A 25,527-nucleotide genomic window follows, 5' to 3' on the forward strand; every position below is an offset into this window, starting at 1 on the left:
CCAGTCAGCGTTGTATTAAAATACAATTGACAGGGCACAAACCATTGTCCCACAGCAATGTGGCACAGTAAATATAATAAATACAAGATGAATGACTCCAAAGCGCTGTGGAAGTCAAAAAGTATTAAGCAGTGAAATTAAATGGCTAAGTGTCATAAACCAATGCTAGTTATTACCCAGCGCTAAGGACCATTTACTATCACCTGCCCTAGGCATTCAACTCTAGACCAGCTCCTGAAAACCTGATGGTCCTTCATCCTGACTTTGGTCCCCACCCTCTTCCATCCTTCCAGTTGCAGCATCAGGCTCCCCTGCCGGCTTACAGGCTCCCCAAATAGAAGGTAAACACAGACTGTTTTCTTGTCAGACTGCCATGAGGGTTCCTAGGGGCCATGAAGGAAGGTCATATTTTAAGAGCTAACACTGCAGATCTATCTGAAGGTAGCCAGAACTGTTGATGAAGAAGGGTACCCGTTTCTCTCCCAGAAGACTTTATAAAATGGATGCCTTGCCTGAAGATGGAGTCTGGATCCTAGGACATCTCAAGATCCACCTCATTAATATTCCTCCTCACTCTCTGAGTTTGTCTAGCTGCTCTTTCCGAAAGTAAGTCCTTTCAGTAATTAAATCTCTGAAGGTGCTGGGCATTCATTATCTTGAGCATTAATCCTGAAGGCCGATCAGGGGATTCTGCAATTTCAAATCATTTGGTAAATGGTCATTTGATTATTACTTAGTGGAGGGAGTTAGAGAGAGATCTTTGGACTTCATTGTTGTTCGGATGCCTGTTCTTGAGGTTTCTGTGTTTAAAGATCTTTGATTAAATGGCTATACATATAGATATCCTTTGGAGTTGCCTTGTAGACACACTGCTTCTCTGTGCTACGGGAGCTGCTTAGGGACTGGACACGTCTGTGTTCTTGTGCGTCTCCCCCTGTCTGTCATAATATAGGGCATAATCAATACATAGTATGTGCTGTTTGCGTTTTTTCAATGGAGGTTAGTTTTGACCTTTCAAAAACTCGCACCAATCTCAGAGGGAATCGACTAATTGATTAGGCTCAAATTTAGAACTATAAGCTGAAGAAAACCCATCATCCCCCTGTTATTTGGAAATAGTTGATGAAGATCTCTTATAATTCTGAACGATCTTTAAGTGTATATGATTCTTACTTTTAGTTGTCAATTTGTCACAAGTGGAGTCATGCCAAAAAAGAATTTCGCCCAGATCAGGTTGGCCTGTGGGGATATGGACTGTTTCCCAATCAGCACTTGCCTTTTGGGGGGGGGGATATGAAGGTATTTGAGGTCAGAACATTGGAATCCTAATTCTGGGAGTATAAGAGAATATAATTTTCAGAGAATGTAAAATCGAATACTTCATAACACAATGCTGAGTCTCTAGATACCCCAGACCATACACTTAGATGCGCTGTGGTTGTGGTGAAATTCTCTGGCTCTGGAGTTTCCCATTTTGCCAATACAAAGGTGCCAATGAGATGTTAGTTGCCTTGCAGGTCTGATACTAGAGGTGATGATGGTCCACGACACCAGCTTTGAGGACCAATTGAACAAGGCTTACGTTTCTTTCAAAAATGTAAATTCAGAAAAAAGGCCCAGCTCAGGGCTATTGAAGGGACTAAAATAACTGAGTGTGGATAACAATGTGGGAAGCATCAGATCTATAGCAAAGTGGTACCCAGTAAGACGTTAATCTTGTCTGTGAAGGGAACACTTTCTGCATCTGAGAGCATCCTGATCCTTGGCACACCAAGCAGAGAAGAAAATAGTCTGTGCTGGCTTTCCAGCTCAGGAAGCTGCAGTGTGCTGCCTCTTAAGATGGAAGGCCTTGCTATGTTGCCATAGGCTTTTCTATTCACCCTTCCTTGTCTTTGTTCTCCCTGGTGATCTATTAAATAGAACCGTCTATTCCTTGTAAACACGGTTTAATGATTGCATAGTTTCCTTGCATGAAGTTCTTCCTAACGAAGGCTCAAGGCAAATGGTTCTTAGAGCTTCTCCAATGCTCCTTGGCTCCCCAACCTTCCTGTGGACAGTTCTCTGAATCTTGTTCCATGAACTGAGCTCCACTCTCTGGGCAGTGGAAGCTGAAAAATCTCTAATGTGGAGGAAGGATGGAGCTGATGATAACCAGATGAGTCACGGCTAGAGACAAAGGTATCACATATTCTATCGACATTTCTTGCCAAGGGGATGAGATGAGACCATTTTAGTAGAGTTTAGCAGAGTACCTGCTCCATGGGAAGCACTATTGAAGTGTTAATTTGAAAACTGTACTATGTAAATTAGTTTCCATACCCTTCTTCTCATAAGGCCATCAGAGGAAGGTGTTTGCTGCCTCTGAAGCAAATTTTATACAACTCATTCAGTTCCACAATCAAGAAAGAACGTCAGCCTTTCTACAGCTCCCCAACACAACAGGTGCCCTGTAAAGGTTCCCTCTTTTCTTGGTTCTGCCCCCTTTTTCTTCCCTTCCTTCCTTCCTTCCTTCCTTCCTTCCTTCCTTCCTTCCTTCCTTCCTTCCTCCCTCCCTCCCTCTCTCTTTCCCTTCCTCCCTTCCTTCCTTCTTTCCCTTTCTTTTAGTAGCATTCCAAGGCTGTCTGCTGTGATCTTCCCCCTGACATCTGCACTTTTTACTGCCGTACCACATGAGTCATGAGGAGGTCTCCGACAGAGGTGCAGCTGTTCTGTGGCAATCAAAGAGCTTCTCATGCCCTGCTCCAAGGCACATGGCAGTGCAGCAAATTGAGGCTCAGATGCCAGCAAAAAGCCAAGCCCTCTTTCATCTCTCTCCTTTGAAGACACCCTTTGTCGTGCTTCCTCGTGAATAGCATCTTGAGGCGGTGTTCAGTTTGGCCTGTTTGTCTTGCTTTTCATTCTGCTTTCCACTTGGAGGCCATGGAAAACCTGGGTCTGTGGGAAAAGTCCTCTGCAGACCATACAGAAAGGACTAACTTTGGGGGCCTTGCCACAGCCACTGGCCTGTTCAGGATGCCCTATCTGCTCAGTGTTCATTGCACCTTACAGGGAACTAACACGGAATTACCTGCAAAGATCACGGAGTGACCTCTAAAATAGATGAGTTTCCTCATTGAAATTTGTGCATCAGAGTTAGGGCTATTATGTAAAATCTCTGTGTTTCAAATATTTTTATCTGGTTATTGTGAATCATGGAGCAACTTTGAAGCCCAGAATTTGTTTAGAGAATATGTTGGGTCCTGGGAATAACCAGAGCCTGGAGATTTTGTTCCTCATACAAGTAAAGAGCAGAGAGACAGGGACAGAGATAGAGATAGATAGATAGACAGATAGATAGATAGATAGATAGATAGAAAGATAGATAGATGATAGATAGATAGATGATAGATTGATAGATAGATAGATGATAGATGATAGATAGATAGATAGATGATAGATAGATAGATAGATGATAGATAGATGATAGATAGATAGATAGATAGATAGACAGACAGACAAAGTTCTGTGTTTGGCTTTGGCTATTGCTTTACATTACCAGTTGTTTCTATCCAGACTCAGTGGCCTAAGGAAGATGCGATAGTGTGGGGTGGTTGAACTGTCTAAACTCTATCTCAAAAAGGGTCCCATGAGAAGTCCCAAGGTCATTAGAAAGATCCTGAAGGACAGGGATTTCATCTTGATTCCTCTGCTTGCTCTAATAAGATCTGTTAACACGGTCTGGTCCTTGGCCAGGTAGGGTGCTTTGTTGAGTATTTCAGTTGCTATGTGAGGAGCAGAGGACTGTTTCTGTTTTCCTAGGCCTAGCCCCAAATTTGGGATGAGAATCTACACTGGGCACCCACTGAACAAGCAAGAGACATACCTTATATCCAAGCTTTGTATTACCCTAGTTCTCTTGGGAAAAGAATCCTTCCAGGGTCCAGTACGAGGACTGGTCCAGTACGACCCTTCCAGGGTCGAGTACGATCCATGACAGTTTCAAAGTATGGCTGCTGTATATCTGGTATCAAACCCCAGAATGCTTTCTCTATTATATAGGCCATTTAAAATACTGTCACATTTCCACTGAACAGTGGGGCCATCTCTCTATAATTTGCTGGTATTGAATTCCTAACAGAGAGAATGTTGTAGAATTGATGCTGCACACTTAGGTCTTATCAATAAAGGTTTTCTGCTTTCTTTCTCCTTACCTCTTCTTTTACTTATCATTGAAATCCAGCCCCCATGTTTTAAGGCAGCTCATGCCACATCTGGGTGTTTGATTTCACAGCAGAGTAACCAAGACCCTGAGCTTGCTTAATTAGTCAGTGGATGGTCCAGATTTCAAGCTTAGTGTGGCTGTGACCATGCTTGGTAGGCTCCACTGTCTGAGGTTCTTGTTTTCCCAAGTCTTAGTCTTTAGTCTGGGCATAAGGGCACTCTTCCTTTCTATTTGGTGGTTTTAGTGGAGCCCCAGAGTTCATTTGTTGTATGCTTACTCCCCAGTGAAGCAGTGCTGAGAAATGGGACATTTAAGAGGTACTCAGGTTATGAGGGCTCTGCAGGAGGGGTTCACGATGCCCAGGGTGAGTTTGTTGTACAGACATACTAAACATCTGTATAGAGGAACCTTAGTCTTGGGGCACACACCAGAGAGAGCTGTCTGTGCCTTATATACATCTGGACGAGTTGTGCATGCTGTCCTGGCTCTTGTCCTTGTTTCAGAAGGGTACAATAGTCCGTTTTCACAGAAGCTGGGGTAGGGGATAGAAAAGTGTAGCACTCTTAGAGCCTGAATGTCCGGCCCCAACTCCTCTGTTAACTACCAGTTTAACTTCCTCATACTCTAGTTTCCCCAGCCATAAAAATAGAACTGTTAAGGTTCCTTCTTCATAGAGCTGCTGATCTACCTTAAGGAACTCAGTCACCAGAATAGTGCTTGGCCTGTTCGTTGTCAGAAAATATCTCTTCGTATCAGTTACCGATATTTCAAGCCAGCATTTTAACCACCTCCAGTGTTCTGTTTGGGCCAGATGTGTTGGTACCTCCAACCACCAGCCTGATTCTGATCTTGATCATGTGAGCTTATAAAGATGATCTTTTCTTTTCACGCTAATTATTTGTAGAGTATGTGAATAGGTGTGTAAACCAAAATACATTTTGTAAGATACTTGAGAAAATTGGATTGCTCTCCATAGACCCTCAGGGGAGCTAATGGACATACGACGTAAGGGGCCAGAGAAATATCACTGTCCTAATTCAGAGATACAGAGATATAGATCATTAGACAGAGCTTGGCAGTCGTGCACAACATGGCAGTTACTACAGAGACCTTATAGACTGCCCTGCTCAGTGATAGGCAAGGACCCAGGGTGAAAGTGGCTGCCCTATGCTGTCCCCTCTGTATCAGATATGAATCAGGGCCTTGACCACTTTATGTCCCAGATAACCAAGCTCATTTATTTTTTGAGTCAACTAATTAATTTAGATTGTTGTGACAAATGACTTGGATTTTCTATTTTGCAATTATCTATTCATCAAATTTTGGGTTTTTTTTTCTTGAATAAAAGCTGTGGTAGACAGGTAGCTGCGACAAAGCAATATATTTAGAGAAAAGTGTCATTGCTCAAACTAGCTGAGTGTCAGAAATAGTGTCAGAAACACGCAATTACCAGTTTGTCTTGGAGCCAAAAAGCTCTGTTGGTGTGCTAGCTAGATTAGGTGTGTGATACCATTTATGCCTTCAGTTCAGGTGACTCTGAGGATACCAGAAGGCACACCAACTTTCCTGCATTGCTGTCTCTCAGAACCCCTCTTTGATATGTTGGAACAAATGTATTATCAATACAAAAATAAAAATGGAAAGCTTGCCTTGGCCCTTGGTGCACTTGCTGGCCTTCTGTACCAGTCACTGGGTTTCTATCGCTTCGGGTCTTTGCTGCTTCAGTGTGTTGTTTAGGTGGTAAAGGCCCCCTCATTTGAAGCCTCTGCCTCAGAGCTGGCTTAATGAGGTCCCTGGAACTGGTGCTATGCTTTCCTGCATAATTTTAGGTTCCCAGAGAGATGGATAGCGTGAAACAGGCAAAGAGGGCTCCTCAAATATGCCCAAGCCACCAAGAGCTCCGACTGCCATCCCATCATGTGGTATTGGATGCTAGTGGAGTGGGATGAGGGATCCCTTTGGCAGAAAGACAGTTGAAAGGGAAAGAAAGTTGGGAGATAAAGGTTTCAGTTGGGGACTAGGAGTAGAGGCCACTGTGTCTGATCATATACGGGTTTTAGGCTGCAGTGGCTTTTGAATGGTCCAGGGGAGATTTCTATCTGACATAGGACAAGGCTTTAATTAAGGTCCCCTTGAGGAAAAAAACTTTTCTTTGCACGTTTGGATGCTAGGATTAATCTCAGTTTGGATGATGTCACCATGTGGCTGGTGAAGGAATAAAAAAGCACAGATGTACAGACAGTGGGTGGTCGTGCCTTCTCCCTCCCCGGTCAGCTTTCATCTGAATGGCAGTTCTTTACAAATAAAAAAAAATAGAAATGTGCACACACAGAGAGAGACAAAGGGAGGTGGGGGGGAGGGAGGGAGGCAGAGAGACTGAGAGGCATACACACAGACATCTTTGATGAAGGTATCTTTATTATCTTGTCTATAGGTACACAGCCCATCAGAGAGCTCTCTGCCTCAGTCTCTAACAGGGAGATGATATGCAACCTTGTGGGAAGGAAACCCACTCGATGCTTTCCCACTTTCCCGGTGAAGCCCGTCTCCCTCTCAGCCAGTTCTCAAGGCAGCAATTTCCCACTTGATTGAAGTGCAGCCCGATGACTGGGAGAGTCAGATAACTCAGCTGTAAACCCAGACTGTTCTATTTTCTTGGTGTGAGACCATAGGTGTTAAAGTACCATTGTGGAGGCTTCATTTTCTCAGCTGTAAAATGGGATCTTTTCCATTGCTGCGTGATGTCAAAGCTGGTGACGCCATCCATATAACTGTGGAGTGAGGTCCTTGTCAGCTATCACGTACTCAGTCCTTGTTACCAGTGTTAACAACAAACAAGTAGTTGGCCATGGTGGAGACAAAGGGTGAGATTACATCACTAGGAAGAAAAACATCAAAGAATAAAGTTCATTTAAAGCAGCATGATTTGGAACACAAAGCTTAGCTATAACGGAAGACTGTTGCATGGGTGTGTTTATCCTGATGCATGTACAGTATGGAGATATTACCAAACTAGTTAGATGATTTATCTTATCAAAGTGCTGGTAATAATGGGCATGAGAGGTTACTTGGCAGGAAAATATGCCAAGTATGGTGGTTTGATTGAGAATAGCCCCCTAGGCTCATGTATTTGAATGACTAATTGCCAGGGAGTGGAAAAGTTTGGAATGGATTTGGAGGTGTGGCCATGTTGGAGACAGTGTGTCACCGGAGGTTAGTTTTGACCTTTCAAAAACCCACACCAATCTCAGTCTCTCTCTCTGTCTGCTGTCTTTGGATCAGGCCATAAAGATCTCAGCTACCGCTCCATTGTGAGGCCCGTGCTTCTTGCTATGATGATCACGGACTAATCTTCTATAGCTGTAAGCAAACCCCCAATTGAATGCTTTATTTTATAAGGCTTGCCTCGATCAAAGTGTCTCTTCATAACAATAAGACAGTAACCAAAACATTGAGCAAAGCTGACAACCTATGTTTGGATCCCTGGAACCCATCTAATTTAATAATAAAAGCAATAATAATAGTAACAAAGGAATACAGATGTGGTGGTGTGTGTCTGTAATGTCAGCTCTCCTAGAGTTGGAGGAACCCCTGGAAGCTCACTTGGGAGTAAGTCACACAATGGAAAACAAGAGACTCTGCCTCAAAAACAAGGTGGAGAGTCACAGCTGACACCTGAGCGGTCCTCCCTTTAAGAGATAGCGCCTAATGAGAGGATGTTGGGTTGCTGCAGACATGCCCATGAAGTGGATATTGGGACTCTGGTCACTTCCTTCCCCTTCTGATTCCGGGTCACAATAGATGAGCATCTTTCTCTACCACCTTCTCCCACTAATATCAACATCCTATCCTAGACTGGTCCATGGGTCGCATTCAGTGTCCCCACTGTCCACGCTTTATGGTAAGGTTCTCTTAGTGTGGAAGATTCTAAAAACTCGGACAAACACAGCATCAGGCAGCACAGAGTCAGTTACACCAAGAAGGCTCTGCCCATTCATACCTTCCTTCCTACTCTTGGCAACCATTGCTTTTCTTTCTTTATGGTGTCCATGGTTCAGCCTTTCTCTCAACAACATGTAGCTGGTGTCCCATAATATGTAGCCTTTGTAGGCTGACCTCTTTCCTGGAAATATGCCATTTAGGGCCCCATGTGTTTCTGTGACTTGATAGCTTCTTCCCTTTCAGATGGACTAATATCCGCTTGTTGGATAAAACCGTACTGTCCTTCACCTGGCAAAGGACGCCTTGGTTCCTTCCACATTTTAGCAATTATGAATAAAGCTGCTGTAAATTGTCCCTAGTCAGTATTTGCGGGCACTCAAGTCTTCAACTCAATTTCCTGAAGTAAAACTTACGTTTAAAACCAAGGAGCTTGGTTGCTGACCATATGGTAAGAGGATGCTCCAATGTCAAATGTCTTCTACCCCAGCCGACCGTGTTTCACTTACGTAGAAAGTTCCTTTGCCTCACGCTGCCACAAGTGCTCAGTCCTGTCAGTGTGTGGCATTCTGGTCCTTCTATACGTCTCTTGCTGCCACGTGGCTTCCTGTGCGTTCCATCACAACGAGGTCTACGGTATCTCTTGCTGACCCTTGCTTGTTATCTTTCATCTTTGGGGATAAAATGGCCAGTAATTTGCCTCCTTTTTAATTAGGATGATTATTTTCTTATCGTTGAATTTTGAGAGTTCTTTGGATATTTTAGTTAGCAGTCTTTGATTAGATAAACGTGCACATATTTCCTCCCTGGCTCCGGCTTCTCCTGGTGGCGGTGTCTCTCGCAGTCCAGAATGCTTCATTTTAGTGGCGTTCTTGTCAGTAATTTCTCTGGTGGATGATACCTCCATTCATTTTCCTCTAAAGCACCACTGCTAAACCCAAGGCCACCTGAGCTTTCCCTCCGTGTTGTCTTTTAGGACATTGATAGTTTTGGGTTCTCCATTTGAAGTTAATTTTGGAGAAGGGTATAAAGATTCCTTCCCCCTCCCCTTGCCCCCAGATATGGCTGTTTGTGTCTACCTTTCGGTGTGGCCATTCATCATCTGGAGGTTTACAAGGGCACTTGTTGGCTCTTGACACTAGTAGCCAGAGCATCTATGTCTCTCAAGCAAAGTGCACTGTAAGGTTCTAAGAGGGAGCGTCCCTTGCTGCTTTCCCCCAGCTACCAATTTTTGACACATTGGATTAAATTTCAGCCCTGGGCCAATCTGTCAAAGAAACAGGAAATGTCTGTTGCGATGACATATTTGCCTGCAGCTGAGGTTTGAAACCAGGTGGGTAGGTTTTTTTTTTTTTTTTTTTTTTTTTCACAGAGAAGCAATTTCTCTCCATGGGAGAGGGTGAATCACTGGGTCAGCTCAGCCCAAAACCTTTTGCTTTGTGCGGATGAGCCTTTGATATTAAGAAAATCTTTTGATAAATATATTTAGCCATGCTGAGAAATTCTGTAGAAACTTGAGGAAATAAAGGAAGCAGTCTTTTGGGGGTGACTACCGGGAGAAATACCAAACCTAACTAGATAGTGATTTTTGTCAGTATCCGAAGGGTGCATAAATGGCTGCAGCCTCGTTATCAGCGCCCTGAAGAGAGGGAGGGATAAGAGGCTGGGAAGCATATTTTTCACTGCCCCAGAGGAACCTACGGTTTTGACAGATATCGAGAACTACAGAAGAATCCCTGGTTCATTTTTTTTCATCTCCTGAGAAAGATAAGGACTTGTGCTGCCATCAGCCTGAGCTGGTGTGGGGTAAGGGAAGTCACTGCCGTCTCTCCCTCCTGCTATCCTGCCTTTGGGACTCTACTGCAGGAAAAATCAGTAGTTAATGCTGAGGACAAATCCAGCAGCACCCACAAAGCCTAGCTCCCTGGTGCCTGCAGAACAAAGATGTCATTGTGGCCTTGGTAAAGAACTGTCATGACTACAGAGGCCTGGATCTTCTGTGCTGAGGAAACCATTTTAGCAATGGATGCTGAGGAGTCTTATCTACACGCCATCTTGGGTATCATCCCAAACCAGCTACAGATGCAAGAGAAGCCCAGTGTAGAGGAAGCCATCGCACACGTTAAAAGCCAGTGTTCCTTCCTCCTGGCTCCTGGGGTTGGGTTGCTCAGTCTGGGCCCAGGAGCTGTCTGTCCATTTGCCCTTGCAACCATAAGGTGCTCACTTGTATAAGAAGCTAGAGAGCAGTGTGGAGCTTGGCCGGAAGCACCACTAAGCGGTGACCATTTACAAAGCTCCAGGTGTCCCAGGGCAACCACTTTGCTGTATTGGTCAGTAACCTCCATTCCGTTTTCTAACTATAAAAATTGCTTCATGCTTTATAGGTTGATTTATAAGTAACCCCTCCCCCTTTGAAATGAAGTAATTACCTTAAGGTGTTTACCAATGGTTGTTTAAACATATAGGATTGGTCATCATAATGACACGAGTCATTATAACAAGGCCACCATTCACTGTGGTGCAGACCCCATGCTCGGAGCTTTGCCTCTCTTTCCTTATTCACCCTTATGACGATCATAACTAATCCATCCTCTACGAGTACCTCAAAAGAGTGACGAACTGCAAAATGAGGCCACCAGGCATTTTTAGTATGCATGTTTTTGCTAGTTATGTTTTGAAATTTTAGCCTATTGCTTTCTTAGAATATGTTATCTAGGGGTTTTGACTCATGGTGTAGGTCTGTAGTCGGGAAGTCAAGCTATATAGGTTGGCTGCCTATTTTTAAAAGGTGGCTGCCTGCTAACATGAACAACAGTAACATGAACCAGCTCTCTTCCAGCTAAAAGTTGGAGCTGGATAGTTCTATGTGTCTTTGTAGATGAGGAGACTCTTCCGCACAGCCGGCAAATGGTGGCATCAAAGTCAAACAGGTATCACTGCAATGTGCTGGTTGCCTGGCTTCTCTACAAAGCTGGGTGTGGTGGGGTGTAAGCTCATCAAAGGCTATGGAGGTGTGGTGATGGGGAGGGAAGATGAGGATGCCTTTTGGGAGCAACTCTGACCGGCCTTTTGAAGACTGAAGTCTTCCATTCTCAGAGGCCACCTATGCTTTCTGTTTATGATGCAGTGAGGGTTTCTACCAGCAGTGACAAAGCCTAGGAATAGGCAAGCCCGGTCAGAAGCCAATACTTAGGGGTGTCTCAACAGCAGCCCATTGGCTTAGTTAGTGCCTGCTTCCTCTAGAAACTCTTTCCCACCTCTGGTAACTGTCACAGCAGATGTATGTATCGTGAGATAAACTGACCAGCGCTGACTATCCAGTGCTAGACCTCCAAGCTAAGCTGGGCCAGCTGCTGTGGCTTCACTGGGAATGTAGACATGAAACTTAGAAGTTCTAGCCTTGGTGGGGCTGTGAGTGTCCTGGGAAGAGGAAACTGCTCATCTGCAGCAGGAGTGGGTGATGTAGCTGCTTAAGCATGGAGTCAGAGACTGGATGCGGGTTACATTCTGGGCACAGGCTCGGTTTGTTTCTGAGGCCCCTGGGTCCTTGTTCTGGTGCTCAGTGTGATTACGCAGGACAAATTTAATATCATAGAGGAAAGCTGTACGTCTGCTTAAATCAGTTAAGTGGGCTTCTGTTCGTGGAAAGGGGTCCTGACCTGTAGTGTCTGTGATCCAGGTCCAGGTAGTAGGAGATGCCTGAAAAGGTAGGACATGCAAGTGTGGTGGGGATGCTGGCTGAGGTAAAGAATCAGAGGGAATAACTGTCCCTACGGTTTCTGTGAAACGCAGACAAACCAAAGACCCAGAACACAGTACCAGGTGTAATACGATGACGCAACTGTTGGGGTGGGGTGCAAAGCTCACCCTGACTGATGTCGCAACTGTTGGGGTGGGGGTGCAAAGCTCACCCTGGCTGATGTCGCAACTGTTGGGGTGGGGGTGCAAAGCTCACCCTGGCTGATGACGCAGCTGTTGGGGTGGGGGTGCAAAGCTCACTCGGCTCTGTGACTTCTAGGTTGGAATGGATGTGGTGGTTGTGAACAGGAGGATGGAGGGTCAGGAAGTTGCAGCTGATTCATGGAAGGAGTCCATGATGGAAGCAGGGAAGCATGGGCAGCAGCAGCAGAAAAGAAATTGTGAACACAGCCCCGTGGAACAGCTCCAGAGAGAGAGAGCTGGAGTGGCTCAGGGCTCCTGTGATTTCTGAGGTCTGTGGATGCAGGCACAAACAGAGTAGGACAGAGAAAGAACCTGGGCTCAGATGGAAGGCAGCTAGCAGAACTACCGTGCTGGACTCACAAGGAGCAAAGACCATTTTTAATGACAAGTCTTTGTCTCTCTGTTGTGACTCTGTGGGGTGCTATCAGATTCACACAGAAGCAAAAACACCTCTGTCTTTTTGCAATGTTCCCCCATCCTTCTTCTAAGGATACTCTCTGACTCCATGAACATTAACTGAAACAAAGGGAGAACCCAGGGGGAGCATCCGGTGGAATTCTTGCTCCATTTTACCAAATTAGGTTTAAAATAAAAGGGAAAGGAGTGCCAATGACCCAGTGGTTAAGAGCACTGGTTGGTTTTCCGGAAGATACAGGTTTGATTCCCAGCACCCACGTGGTAGCACACAATCATCTGTAACTCCAGTTCCAGGGGATCTGGTGCCCTCTTCTGGCCCCCCACAGACACCAGGAATGTACACGGTAAACAGACACACGTGAAAGCAAAACACCCATATACATAAAATAAAATAAATCTTTAAAAAGTATAAAATATAATAAGAGAAAGAGAGAGAGAAAGAGAGAGAGAGAGAGAGAGAGAGAGAGAGAGAGAGAGAGAGAGAGATTGCTTTGCAGAGAGCGGTTGAGAAATGCTAGCCACACAGAGAAAGAAAACACTCTCCAGATGCTAAGCATAAAATTTTTCTAAAGAATATTTAGATTCTTTCTTCTGGAAAGGTTTCTCAGTCTTCACTGCAATAAGTCCTATGACCCCTGAGTAGAGCATTTTCCCTTGGGTGGTCCCAGCTCCATCTGGCAATATGTATCAGGTTGTATTTGTGGGAAACTGATTATTTATATGCCATTTCACATGTTCTATATGTGAATAAAAGAGAAATGTTCTGGGTGTTGTGCTCCGTTGAATCTGTGCAAGTGGTGACCTCAGCACATTTACTCAAAGCTTTATAAGCAATTAATGATTCACCCATCTCCAGAGAACATTACCTGGGGCTCAGGAAAGGCAGCATGTAAGCACGGAAAAACCTTATTAGTTTGTAGGGAGGGGGCGATAAGATTTCAAGCATAGCCTTGCCCTGGTGGAATACTCATTCTTGGGAAAGCTGCTTGCAGCATCTCAGGGAAGCTAGATTGCAGCAGCAAAGAGGCTTTCGACCTCCACTTACATTAATCTTTTAAGCGGAAATGAAGCCGCCTAGAAACACGTGGCTCTCCAAATGGAGGAGCGCCTGGTTCTTAGACCACGGGCACCTTAGGAATCACAGTGGAGATCAAATGTGGTATGGTACCTGTGGGCCTCTTAGAGGATCTTCCTCCTGGGGCTGAGTCAGTGGAGCTGGCCAGACAGCTTTGTTTGTTTCCGGGAGGCAGCTCATCAGAAAAGGACAAGACGTGCATCTCTGGCTGATGGGCCTGTTAGAGGTTTAAAGAGTTTGCCTTGAGTGACCTTAGGGAAAACACCATCCTCTCTGGCTTAATGCGAATTAAATTTTCGATTACTCCAGAGGAAGGAAAGGCAAAGTCTCCAAGCATGCTTATTTGTGGGAAGGAAGATGAAATTAAACACTCCAGCAGAAGGAAGCTGAGCGCCTCGCAGATCCCAGGGCATCACCCTTTGCCACTCAATGGCAGGGAAAATTTGATTTGAGGGGAACAGATATTTTAACCGGAGTGCTCCAAATCCACCTCCACATGTTTGATTCTGAGAGAATAGCTATACTAATTTGCATAACCTGGGAAGGAAATGGAGCATTTCCATACTTCTTTTTCCTCCCTGAAGTAAGAGTACCTCATATGTCTTGAGTTGTTAACGGAGAATTCAATATAAGAATGTGTGGTCCTCTTTAGGGTGTCTTCTTGAGATTTGCCATATATATATGGGTGTAGAGGATCCTCTCCCTGGGGTGCTCAACGAAAATAGGAATTGGAGAAAGAAGAAAGTCTCACGATTTTCACTAAGTGAAAATTAAGTGGCCTTTACATCTGCTTGAAAGAAGGCAGGAGGAAGTGTGTGTGTGTGTGTGTGTGTGTGTGTGTGTGTGTGTGTGTGTATAAAGTTTGGACAAGCAGTCTATTCTATAAGCAAGAAAGGCCAATCCACCATAGATGTATTTGGGTCTAGAATCAAAGGTCTGGGGATGGAGCGCAATGGTAGATCACTTGCCTATCATAAGTGAGTTGCTGGGTGTGATCCTCAACACTGGAAAGGAATACTAAGTTTCCATGAGTTTGGAGTACTTTGTCTGCAGATGTTCTTGACTAGTACACACCCTTTGGATGTGTTTGATTTGGAGAAGGTATGACCTTGAGAGTTCTGAGTATTTTTTATACCCTTGTTTGGAGGCAAGTGTGCATGTGTGGTGCTGAGGGGCCCCAGCACACCAAGAACACATTTTCCCATGGATCTCCTCCCACAGTGGGCTGCTTGGAAACTTAACACAGCAGAAAATTATGAAAAGAACAGACTCCCTGCATATTCCCAAGCCTTTTGTACTATATATATATATGTATGTATCTCTATATATATACGTATATATGTATTTATATGCATGTGTATATATATATATATAAAATAGTGTTTCATTGTGACATTTTCTATATGTAGATAATGTGACATCACTAATTTTCCCCCTGTTACCATCTCTTGACTTCACTGGTGTATATCCTATTCTCTAACACTTTTTCTTCTACTTTTCTTTCTTTTTGAGACTTTCTGTTTGCATAAGGAAACACATGATGCTTGTTTTTCTGTGTTTTGCTTATCCCACTAACATAATCTCTGGTTCCATCCATTTTCCTGCCAACATCATGAGTCCCTTCTCAATGGCCAAGTAACACTCTGTTATGTTGCTAGTCCACTTTTTGTTTAGAGTGTTTTCCTGATTTTTGACAGAATTGGCCTAGAACTCACTCCACAGCCCAGTAGGCTGAATGTTTTATGCTGTTGGTGGGAATGAAGGAAGATCAATACAACCATGATGGAGAGTGACGTGGAGGCTCCTCAGACACTCTTTTTTTTTTTTCCTTAAGCATCCTGAGATCTGATAATAAAAGCAATGGTTTCCATTTCTGGTTATGGTTTAAGAAGAAGTATGAATTCCATGCTAGCCTGATCTACATATCATGTTTCAGAGCTATATAGTGAGATCCTGAATAAAACAAAACAAAACAACAAGGTATATGTGATATAGGCGGTATGTTCAAGTATAGGTGTATAAGCTTAGATTTTCAATCACCAAGCAAGATGCTTCAAAATTGAGGAAAATGTACAAAACTCTGAAGCCTCTATGCGCTAGTCATGATTGTGACATCTGATTGTCTCTGGGGCACCTGAGGACGTTTAGAGTGTGTGCCACATGTCTTCTATGAAGGAAGTCCCCCCATATCAGGAAAGGGTTCACTAGGGATGTTTGTACTGTTTAGTTTGTTGAATAACTTTTGTGAATCCCCGTATCTGAAATGAGTGTTGAACTAGGAACAAGGCTCACAATAGATCTTTAGAGAATGCTAGGAAATGAACACTTCCAGGTGGAGGATCAATGGTGATGGTATATGCCAAGTCCTGATCAGCCACAGAGTGCAGGATGCCATATGATGGTGTGTAGATTGAAGCTTCTGTCCTGCCCAGTCCCGCAGCCATTCAATCCCAAAGAAATACAGAGGCTTTTTACTAATTATAAACTGTTTTGCCTGTTTATTCAAGCTTATTGTTGACTAGCTCTTACATCTTAAATTAACCCATAATTTTGCTTTGTTTAGCCTCGTGGCTTGGTACCTTTTATCAGGAAGGCATTCTCATCTTGCTTCCTCTGTGTCTGGCTAGTGACTGAATCTCTGGCTTTCCTCTTCCCAGAATTCTGTTAGTCTGGTTGCCTCACTTATACTTCCTGCCTGGCTACTGGCCAATCAGCATTTTATTAAACCAATAAGAGTGATAAATCTTTATAGTGTACAGAGCATTATTCCATAGCATTTCTTCTTTTCAAAACAAGACCCTGAATCTAATCTCCTTTGTTTAGTTTCTTTTCCTGACCACTGTCCATAACAATTTGAAATCAACACAACTTAACAAAGACAAACATCCACAGTCCAGTTTTTGGGAAATGTGGGCACAGTCTTCAAGGCTACTTCCTGCTGATAATTTTATGGGAACCCAAAGAAAATTTAGAATTATGATCAAGTCCTGACTGGAGTATTCTGTGAAGCTGGATCATCTCAGCCAGCAGTCTTGAGACTGTTCTGGATATAGAACTCAGAGGAAACTGCTACAGGGGTGCTCTAAAACAATAAATTATCTGGGCTATTATCTCTTATCAGAGATTTTTCATGGGGTCTTCCTTTATCAAACCTTAACCCAGAATGAATCCACAGCCTCTCATTTCCTATGGAAACAAAAACAAAATCTCTTCTCCAAAGCAGCATATCTTTTGACTTAAATTTTGAAGTCAAGGTGTTTTCAATATATATAAATTGGATTAATCTAGCAGCATATATAACCAAATGTCTTTTAGCAGCTGTTGCTCCTTCCTCAGCCATCAAATAGTTCTAAGACAATACAATAACATACAGTATCCAGATTCTTTCTGTGTTTTCCATCTTTATGTGGCTTTTTTTTACTCTATTTCTTTTATTTTTATTTTTTTGGTTTTTCTAGACAGGGTTTCTATTTGTATCTTTGGTTGTCCTAGAACTCACTCTGTAGACCAGGCTGGCCTTGAACTCACAGAGATCCACCTGCCCCTGCCCCCCAAATGCTAAGATTAAAGGCATGTGCTACCATACCATGATACTCTATTTTGTTTTTTTTAAAAGAACTTTCTCTATCCTTTTTCTCTTCTCTCCCAAACCTACATGTATTTTTAAACACACTGCAAATTGTTTAGAGTTTTTTCATCTGAATCTATCTTTGCTTTATATATCTACCTTTTTCTGAGCACATGAGTCTTTATCTGCTAAATGGAATGACTAGTTCAAATATCAAGCCATTTTTAAATAATTGAACAGATACTTTAGTGGAGAGAGAGAGAGAGAGAGAGAGAGAGAGAGAGAGAGAGAGAGAGAGAGAGAGAGAGAGAAGGAGGGAGAGAGAAGGCAACTAGTAAGGCCCATAGTCACCAAAGAAAGTCAGAAAGTAGTTCAGTGTTGGCAAGAAACCTTTGGGGGAGTACCCCTTAAGCTGTAATCCCAGATCTTCGATAAAAAAGATATCGTCTCTAACCACTGTTGATGGAGCAACTTTAAAAAAAAATCATCATAAAGTCCAAACTAGAGAAATGAAAACTTAGTGGGAAATCTCACAATAGAATGCCCTGAAGATGAGCCATCTCCATTAATTATGAAAACATGGGCCATGATTATACCTCAGTCTGGCATGCTAGGGACACTGGTATGCCAGAATGCTCCTGACTTGTGTGTTCAGGCTGTGGCTAGTAGGAAGATAACAGGTTTAGTGTAGGCTAAAAATAATCCCCTCAAATAATTTGAAAGAAGGAGGCCTGGGAGTATTTTATCTGGAAAGACAACTGAGGGACACAGGAAGCCACCTGGATCATGTGACAGATGCCTCGTTCTGATTTCTTCTGGCTGAAAATCTGTTGATAAAAACAACAGAAATAGACGAGCTTTGATTCCCCAGGGAACCTTTGGTGGAGGTAGGCTCTATTTAACTCAGAGGACCATGTTCTTTAAGCCAAAGTGGTCCCTTGGCAGGGTGGTTGTACCTGGAGCTTCTTGTACACAGTGTATCTGAATGGAAGGACAGCTTGTTCAGGAGATGACACTCCCGTGTCCACACATGAGCGCACAACTACACGTGCCGAAGAAGTTATACTTTAACTGAAAATGAAATCTGAAAGGCAAACACATAAAGTCTGTCCTTTTCGCCACACCCCAGGCAGTCTCGTTTCCCCTTTTCTCATTCAACTATCCAGATCTCCAAGTCTTCCTGCTCCAGACGCCCCTTTGCACAGAACACCCACCATAGTCCCGTCTAAAGTCAAGCACACTAATTTTACTCCTTGGGTGAGAAGCCTGCCTATATTCCAAGTCTCTATAAAAACTCCATTGCCAGTACCTGCTGTGACCTTCTAGCAGTGCTCAGTCAAGGTCTCTCTGTTCCCATCTCTCCTCTCCAGCACATGTGTCCCCAGCTCTAATTTCTTTTTTTTTTCTCATTTTTTATTCAAGATTTCCATCTCCTCCCCTTCTCCTCCCCCTTCCCTCCCCTCCCTTCCACCCATACCCCCACTCCACCCCTCTCCAAAGACAAAGCCAGCTCTAATTTCTTACGAGCAGTAAAGTTTCCTTCTCCTTCCCTTACACTTATTGTTTCTTTCTCTGGACTCCCTTCAGCCCAGCTAAGAATTCACATTCTTTGGGCAGTCTTTCTGATGGGCCCAAGAGCATCCATCACTGATAACCTTTATGTCTATACTACACACTGCTCTCTCTAATCTGTCTGTTCTCCCCCAACTCTCTTCGTCCCTCGTTTCACCCATTCTTCTCCCTTTCGTCTGCATTTTAGGCAACCACTGAACCACAGATTCTTAATGCAAAGTACTAGTAAAAAGATCTTTGGGAGGGCTGGGGAAGAGACTTGATGTGCAAACATAAGGGCTTGTGTTTAGATCCCAGCACACACATGTAAATCCAGGCATGGCCTCATGCATGTGTAACCCCAGCACTAGGGATAGAGGAGGATCACTGGGCTTGATGGCTGCCAGCTGAGCAGAAAATGGCCAGCTCTAGGTTCACTGAGAGGCCTTGCCTCAAGAGAATACAGCAGAGAGTGGTGGAAGACACCCCAGCATTGTCCTTTGGCCTCAGTGTGCACACGAGCATGCACACACACACACACACACACACACACACACACACACACACACTGAGGAATTTGGAAAAATCCATGATTGCCCCTATATTTCTGAGTCCTATACTGAGGATCTAAGTGGCAGCCTGCAAACCATTTGCTTACATACTGAGAAATTATCAGTCAAGACAGGTCCATCTTCCTATTTTGCCAAGCACATCCTGTTTGTGGTATTACCAAATATGCATAAAGCTGCTTATTTTTTAATTGCTGAAAGTCGGCAAAATACCAAAGATGACTGAATTTAAATTATCAATGCATGTCTGAGAATTCTTCTGATGAGTTGGTGACATTTGCATGAGAATAAAATGAACCCATACATAATTCATAAATTATCATATATTTATTGCATGAAATTTGTTCTTTCACCTTAACCTTGGCAAAGAAGAATCACTAATTGTGTGATTTTTTTTCAAATAATTTTAGCCCTCTTTGTACTAGAGAGTAAAAATGATTTGGTGTACATTTTCAAAAAAATTGAAACGGGGTTGACATTTTATTTTTAAAGAGCTGACTTTCTTTATGTGTCTTATCAAATAAAAGGATTGACAGTTCTGGTGAGCAGGACCTCCCTGGTACAAGACAAGTGCCAGTGTCCCACTTTGTGTATGCCTATTGACCTACATGCAGTGTGAGCTATTTAATATTGCAAAAATATTCTGCAATTGCTACATGCAGCTGTTGCCAACACCTCGACAATCCGCAAGTCTATCTAGAGCTACAATCTGGAATATGAGGAAAAAGACTCTGGGCGTGACTTGGAGATAGAACTTCATTCTGCACAGCCACTAGAGGAATGGTACTGCAGGGCGAGCATTTGATGGGTTAATAGATCTGTTTTTTTTTCTCTCAGCTAAGCAGGAACTGTTTTCACCCAGAAGCCGTGTCTGTCATGGAGGCTGGACAAGCAGCCAGGTCTTCCCAGCAACCGGGCACGGTTAGTTGCCTTTTGTTTCGAGGGCGGAGAGCAAGAGATGTAATGTAGTGTTTGCCTCGGATGCAAGAAGAGCGAGCTGCAGGAGCAGATGGCTTCAGCTGAGACTCATGCCTCAGTGCGGAGCGCTGCAGCCTTGAGTGGCAAAGATGCCTGCACATTTGTCACACATTGTTTCGATGTGTGCACCCTCTGGCCCATGCAAGACCTAACGAGCAAGGAAGAGCGCACAGGCCCTGGGTCCCAGTACAGGAGCATAGCGTGTTTTGGATGTCATAAATAGGAAACACAGCCTGGTGTGGCCATGTTTGGACTTTTCTCAGTGTTTGGAGCTGAGTACAAGCCTGAGGTACTGAAGGGTTTGGTTTCTTGTGCAGCATCTGTCTTGGGCTGGTGATAGCTGAACTCTCATGGTCTTCTATGTGTTTTTGTTCTAATCTCTCCTTTCCTCTCATTTTTAAAATAATGTCATCAGTTGTATACAGTTAGGATCTACCGCAATGACCTCACCTCACCTTAGCTACCTCTTTCAAGGTGCCGTTTCTAAGCGCCATCGTGCCCTGGCGTCTCAGCTCTAGGACTTCAACACATGAGTGTGATGGGGTATATTCCTCACTCAGTGCACAGCTGTAATAGAACACCCAACAGAATCAAATCAGGGGCAAGGATTTCTTATGGTTCATGGTTTCAGATATGGACCCACCAGGGGAGAAAGGGATGGTCGAACAGCCCATGCCCAGCAGTGGGAGGATGTGACCAAGGCTGTTCGCACTACAGTGGATCAGGAACCAGAGAGGCACGAACCATGGCCTGGATATTTTTCACAGGTCCTCGCCCTAGTGACCCACTCACCAGCAAGGCCCTACCTCCCAAAGTTTCCAGAACCTCCCACAGTAGAACCATGAGCTGAGAACCAAGAATCCAAAGCACTCACCTGCCGGGAAACATTTCACATTCAAACCCTAAGGGGAAGGACGGAATTAACTTATAACCGATTTTAAACGGATCTTTTATTGTGGGTAGCACTGTCTGGCCTCAGCCTCCCCGTGAAGACCAGTACCTGTCTTTGACTCATGGAGATCCACCTGCCTCTGTCTACTAAATGCAGGAATTAAAGGTGTGTGCCTCAGGGCCCAGCAGTTACCTTTCTTTGAAGTGAATATCAGAATTTCTTTGAACTACCCTAACTCCAGTGCAAAAATTCAGCACCTGTGTGGGCAACAGTTCCCAACAAGGACAGTGCTAGGAAACATGGGGATGATGTTAGCTTATTTAACTGCCCTAAACATCTCCCTGTAGAGGTAAGCAGGCCGTCTGTATGACCACATCCCATGGGGAGCTGCACTGTGCTCGCTCCGGTGGACCCAGATGTTTTTCTCAAATTTGCAGCAGGCAGAAGTTCTGCCCCACAAGGCTCGACAGGGAGTCGAGAAAGATCTCATGATGGCTGTGAGCAAGAAAGATAGGTGACAAGTTGGTGAATCTGAATGTCATTGTTTCAAGGTCTTCTTGGGCATATGGGGTCCTGGTGAAGGTTTATGTGTGAACAACATATATATTTGACCTGTACTAGGCCACCACCAAAACAGCAAAGCAAGCCTTGTTGTTGACAGAATTCTTTGCTGTTGGGGGGGTTAATGTACGTCTTAGCTGATTTAACATTAGTTCTTCTCATCAAGTTCCCCCCCCCCCCAATCTCGTCTTCCTTTTGTGTGTGACTCGCCGTGCTTAATTAGAGTTGCTTGCATGAGCACAGCTGGGGAGGTTATTTGCTGAAGCATGGGATCAAAATTCATTAATACATGCATAAAACTGTCAAAGAATAAAAACAATTGAAAAAAATAGAATATGAGATCTATGGATTGCCTAAGAGTGTACAGAGCCTAGAATTTTGGCTCGTAAGAATATAGGAGTGCACTCAGGAATCTCTTTCTTCTTAAGGACATAGAGGAAAAGTGGGACTTGCTGTCCTGTATTCGATGACAGACCCTTCTGAGAGATGCATTGTTCGGTGCTTTTGTCTGGGCGGGCATCTTAGAACGTTGCTTAAACTGACAGCTACAGTGTCCCTAGGCAATCTAATCTAGTGCCCCTGTCATGTCCCAGCCCGGCACGCGCCTCTGCTGTCACTCAGAAGTGACTGTTGTGTTTCAGCCTTCGGCAGAGCCCTGGACCTCCGAAAAGCCTGTGGCCGTAGATGTTTCCCGGTGTTATGAACATAATTAACTACAGTGTAACACGGAACTAAGCACACATTATTTTGTCTCCATCTCCCCTGTGTAGCTATACAATCAAAACAAATTTACAAGTTTAATAAAGAACAGCCTGCAAGAGCCGGTTCTTCCATGTTAATGCGAATATTCCTTTAACTTAAAAATATTTTACTGTGACTAAAAGAGATATATGTGTATAGCATGCCTTTTAATACTACACCTCAAATTAAAGTTGAATAAGAACTCATATTTTACCAAAAAATTAATCAACTACATTTTATGGCGTGCTTCACTGGTAGCTTCTACTTTAACTGCGCAGATGAGACTTTGGTGTGAATGTGGTCAGTGTGAATATGGATCACACAACCCCGAGCAGGCCTTGGGTTTCAGGATTCCGGCACCACTCTGGGCCTCTTGAAGACGGCGGCGCAGACTCCCTGCACTCTCTTGTCTTATTGCACTCACAAGCCATGGGCAGCGCTCTCTCCTGGTCATCTGCTCAATGTGTTATAGGCTTTAACTCATGCTTCGGCAAACAAGAACCCTGACGTAAGACACGTTCACGCTCTTGAGGCCGGTGACATCATCCATAGCGCTCAGACTAAGTGAGAGTTGAAGGGGCAAAAGTCTGGGCGTGACACAGTGTTTGTCCGTATTGTTGAGACACCATTCAGTTCCACAAAGCGTGTGGTGCTGTGTAGTATCATCAGAGAATTATGTACTCATTACCATCATTTTGGAGCATTTTTGCCACTTGTCCCCCGTTAACTGCGTTTCTCCATTGTCTCCTAGATCTTCATCCTTTCTAGTCCACGACCCCGCCCCCCACAGGCTCGTACACTGTGGAGATGTCTGTGTAATGGGTTCATATAATCTGCAGCTGTATGTGTGGCTTCTTTCTGAGCTTAGTGTTCTCAGAGCTCTTTTTTGTTGTCTCAGGACCTTGAGTCTTTTATGGCTGAATAACGTTGCCCTGGAGGGACCTCACCTTTAGCCGTCTGTTTCTTGTGGCTGTTTGTGTTGTTTCCACTCTGGGCTCTTTAGGAACTGTTGGAATGTTTCCATGCTCATGGGTGTGGAGACGGAGGCCACGCAGAAGCTCTGTGTTTAACGTCTCCGGGAACCGCTGAGATGGTTCCATAGCAGGTGGATCATTTTCTTTCTCCTTACGAATATAGGAGGGTTCCAATATCTCCAGCTTCTTTCAAAACTTTCTATTGTGTACCATTTTGAAAAGTTATAGCCATCCTAGGGATGTGAAGTGGTGTTCCACTGTGGCTTTGACTTGTATTCCTCTGATCATATGGTTTAAAATACAATGTTCTGAACAGGCATTCAGCGGGCAGGAGACAGTGAGACAAAGTGTTGGGATTGCTAAATCTTGGACTCACTACACAACCTAGGTAAGACTTCAACATCTTGGAATTTTAGCTCCCTCATATCCAACTCAGAATCATTACTCTTTGGTACCAAGGTGAGGACTCACAAAAAAGTTTTTGGCATGACACCTGCTCGGTACCTGGCAAGCTCTCCCAAACACAGTGATCTCAACTCCTCCTGGTTCTGAAACCCTAAAGACCTTGTCTTATTTTCTAGCTCCTTGTCATCCTTTGGTAGGCTCACCATGTTGGCAGTGCTGGGGTTGGGATGCCGGGCGGAGGAGGGTATGAGTAGGCATGACTCGGGACTAATTCAGTAGCCACCTGGAGCCTGGTCTGCTTCTGAGTGGAACATTTGTAGTTGAGGACTCTACGGAATTCTCTGAAGGAGCTATGAGAACGTAGGCTGAAGTGAAACATCTGTAGGGACCTCAAAAAGTCTGGGCAGAGGTAGGGATGGCCCATTCTCTGCGATCGTTAGACACAGCCGTCACTCCTTCAAACCAACAAGCAGGGCAAGTTTTACAATGACACCTTTACATATTCACAGAGCTGGGGCATTTCTGCCTAAGCAGTTAGGACAAGTAGCGCCCAACCCTGGCACCGGGTGAGTTTACCCCCTCGACTCCATTCTCTTTGCTGGATGCTGTTGAACCATCTCTGCCTTACACAAAGTTCTGTCCTGCTCCAAGGTCACCCAGAGAATCATTAGGGGTTTCTGGGATGTGATTTTCATTTGTTCTCCAAGCCTGTGCTTTGTAAAAGACAAACTGACCTCTGTTCCATTATAAGGAATTAGCGGACACTAATTTATAGTCATTTTGCTTCCCATTAAATGCTGAATGGAGGCTATAAAAGTTCTGGGTAAAGGCCATCCAGGAGGTCCTGGAATATCTGTGGCCAAATGACTCCGGACTTCCAAATCAAATCCCACTGGGGGACTGGTGTTGCTCCTTTGTAAGGTATAGGATGCTCCTAAATCTTTGTGCTGGGCATCGAAACAAAAAAAAAAAATGCTATGAGGTTTCTTAGAAAGCTGATGGCTTCAGGAAGCTGCCAGAGTGTGAACACATCAAGCGCCACTGAGGCTCCATCATAGGGCACAGTGTGTCCTCCGAAAAGGTTAGGCAGCAACGGGTGCGCTACCAGAAGCAAGAGCCTCCCTCCCTTCTCCTGTGTACCTCACCTTGCTCACAGTGTCCTTGGGCTTTGGGGGTAAGGACAAGAATGTCTGAACGAGGAAGAATGTGCTTCAGGAAAATGCTATTCGGTGAGCCTCCAGGCAGTGACCCCAGCTGGCAGCTCCACAGGTGCACCTCGGTAAACATGCTAAGGGCTTGGGAAAGTCGGTTGAACGGGGCTAATAGTCTCTCAAATGTCTTGTCCTGCTTCTCTTGAACTAAAGCTGCAATCAGGGAGAAGTAGTTAGCAAAGCACCCTAAGAAGGTGAAAATGTATGAGGGGGGCATAGAAGCAAAACAGAGGACTGAGGGGGTTAAAACTTATTAAAGAAAAGCAGTTTGCAAATGCAAAGAAAAGAATGGTGCCCAAGGGAGCGTGAGTCAGTCAGTCAGCCAGTCAGTTGCCAGTCAGTCAGTCATCAGCCTAAGGGCTTGTTTCAAGCCCTTGCAAGCTTCAGGAGTGGAAGAAACCCAGGGAATCCCCTAGATTATAAGCATGGGAAGTCATGTCATATTTTGAACTTTGATCATCTCCGGTGTAAATATCCATCAATGAGAGTATCCAATAATGATA

The 25,527-nt window shown here is 44.2% G+C and overlaps 1 long non-coding RNA gene across 1 annotated transcript; it reads right to left on the reverse strand.

Annotated features, from left to right (window-relative positions):
- Positions 1-6,599: 6,599 nt before the first annotated feature.
- On the reverse strand, positions 6,600-18,522 carry LOC119815858. The gene is made up of 3 exons (XR_005285583.1): positions 18,452-18,522; positions 13,668-13,791; positions 6,600-7,079 (listed from the first exon to the last, which is right to left on the reverse strand). It is a non-coding gene; the product is annotated as an uncharacterized LOC119815858 (long non-coding RNA).
- Between the last annotated feature and the right edge of the window lie 7,005 nt (positions 18,523-25,527).

Source organism: Arvicola amphibius, chromosome 5, assembly GCF_903992535.2.
Source record: "Arvicola amphibius chromosome 5, mArvAmp1.2, whole genome shotgun sequence".
In the NCBI taxonomy this organism is placed as follows: Eukaryota; Metazoa; Chordata; class Mammalia; order Rodentia; family Cricetidae; genus Arvicola; species Arvicola amphibius.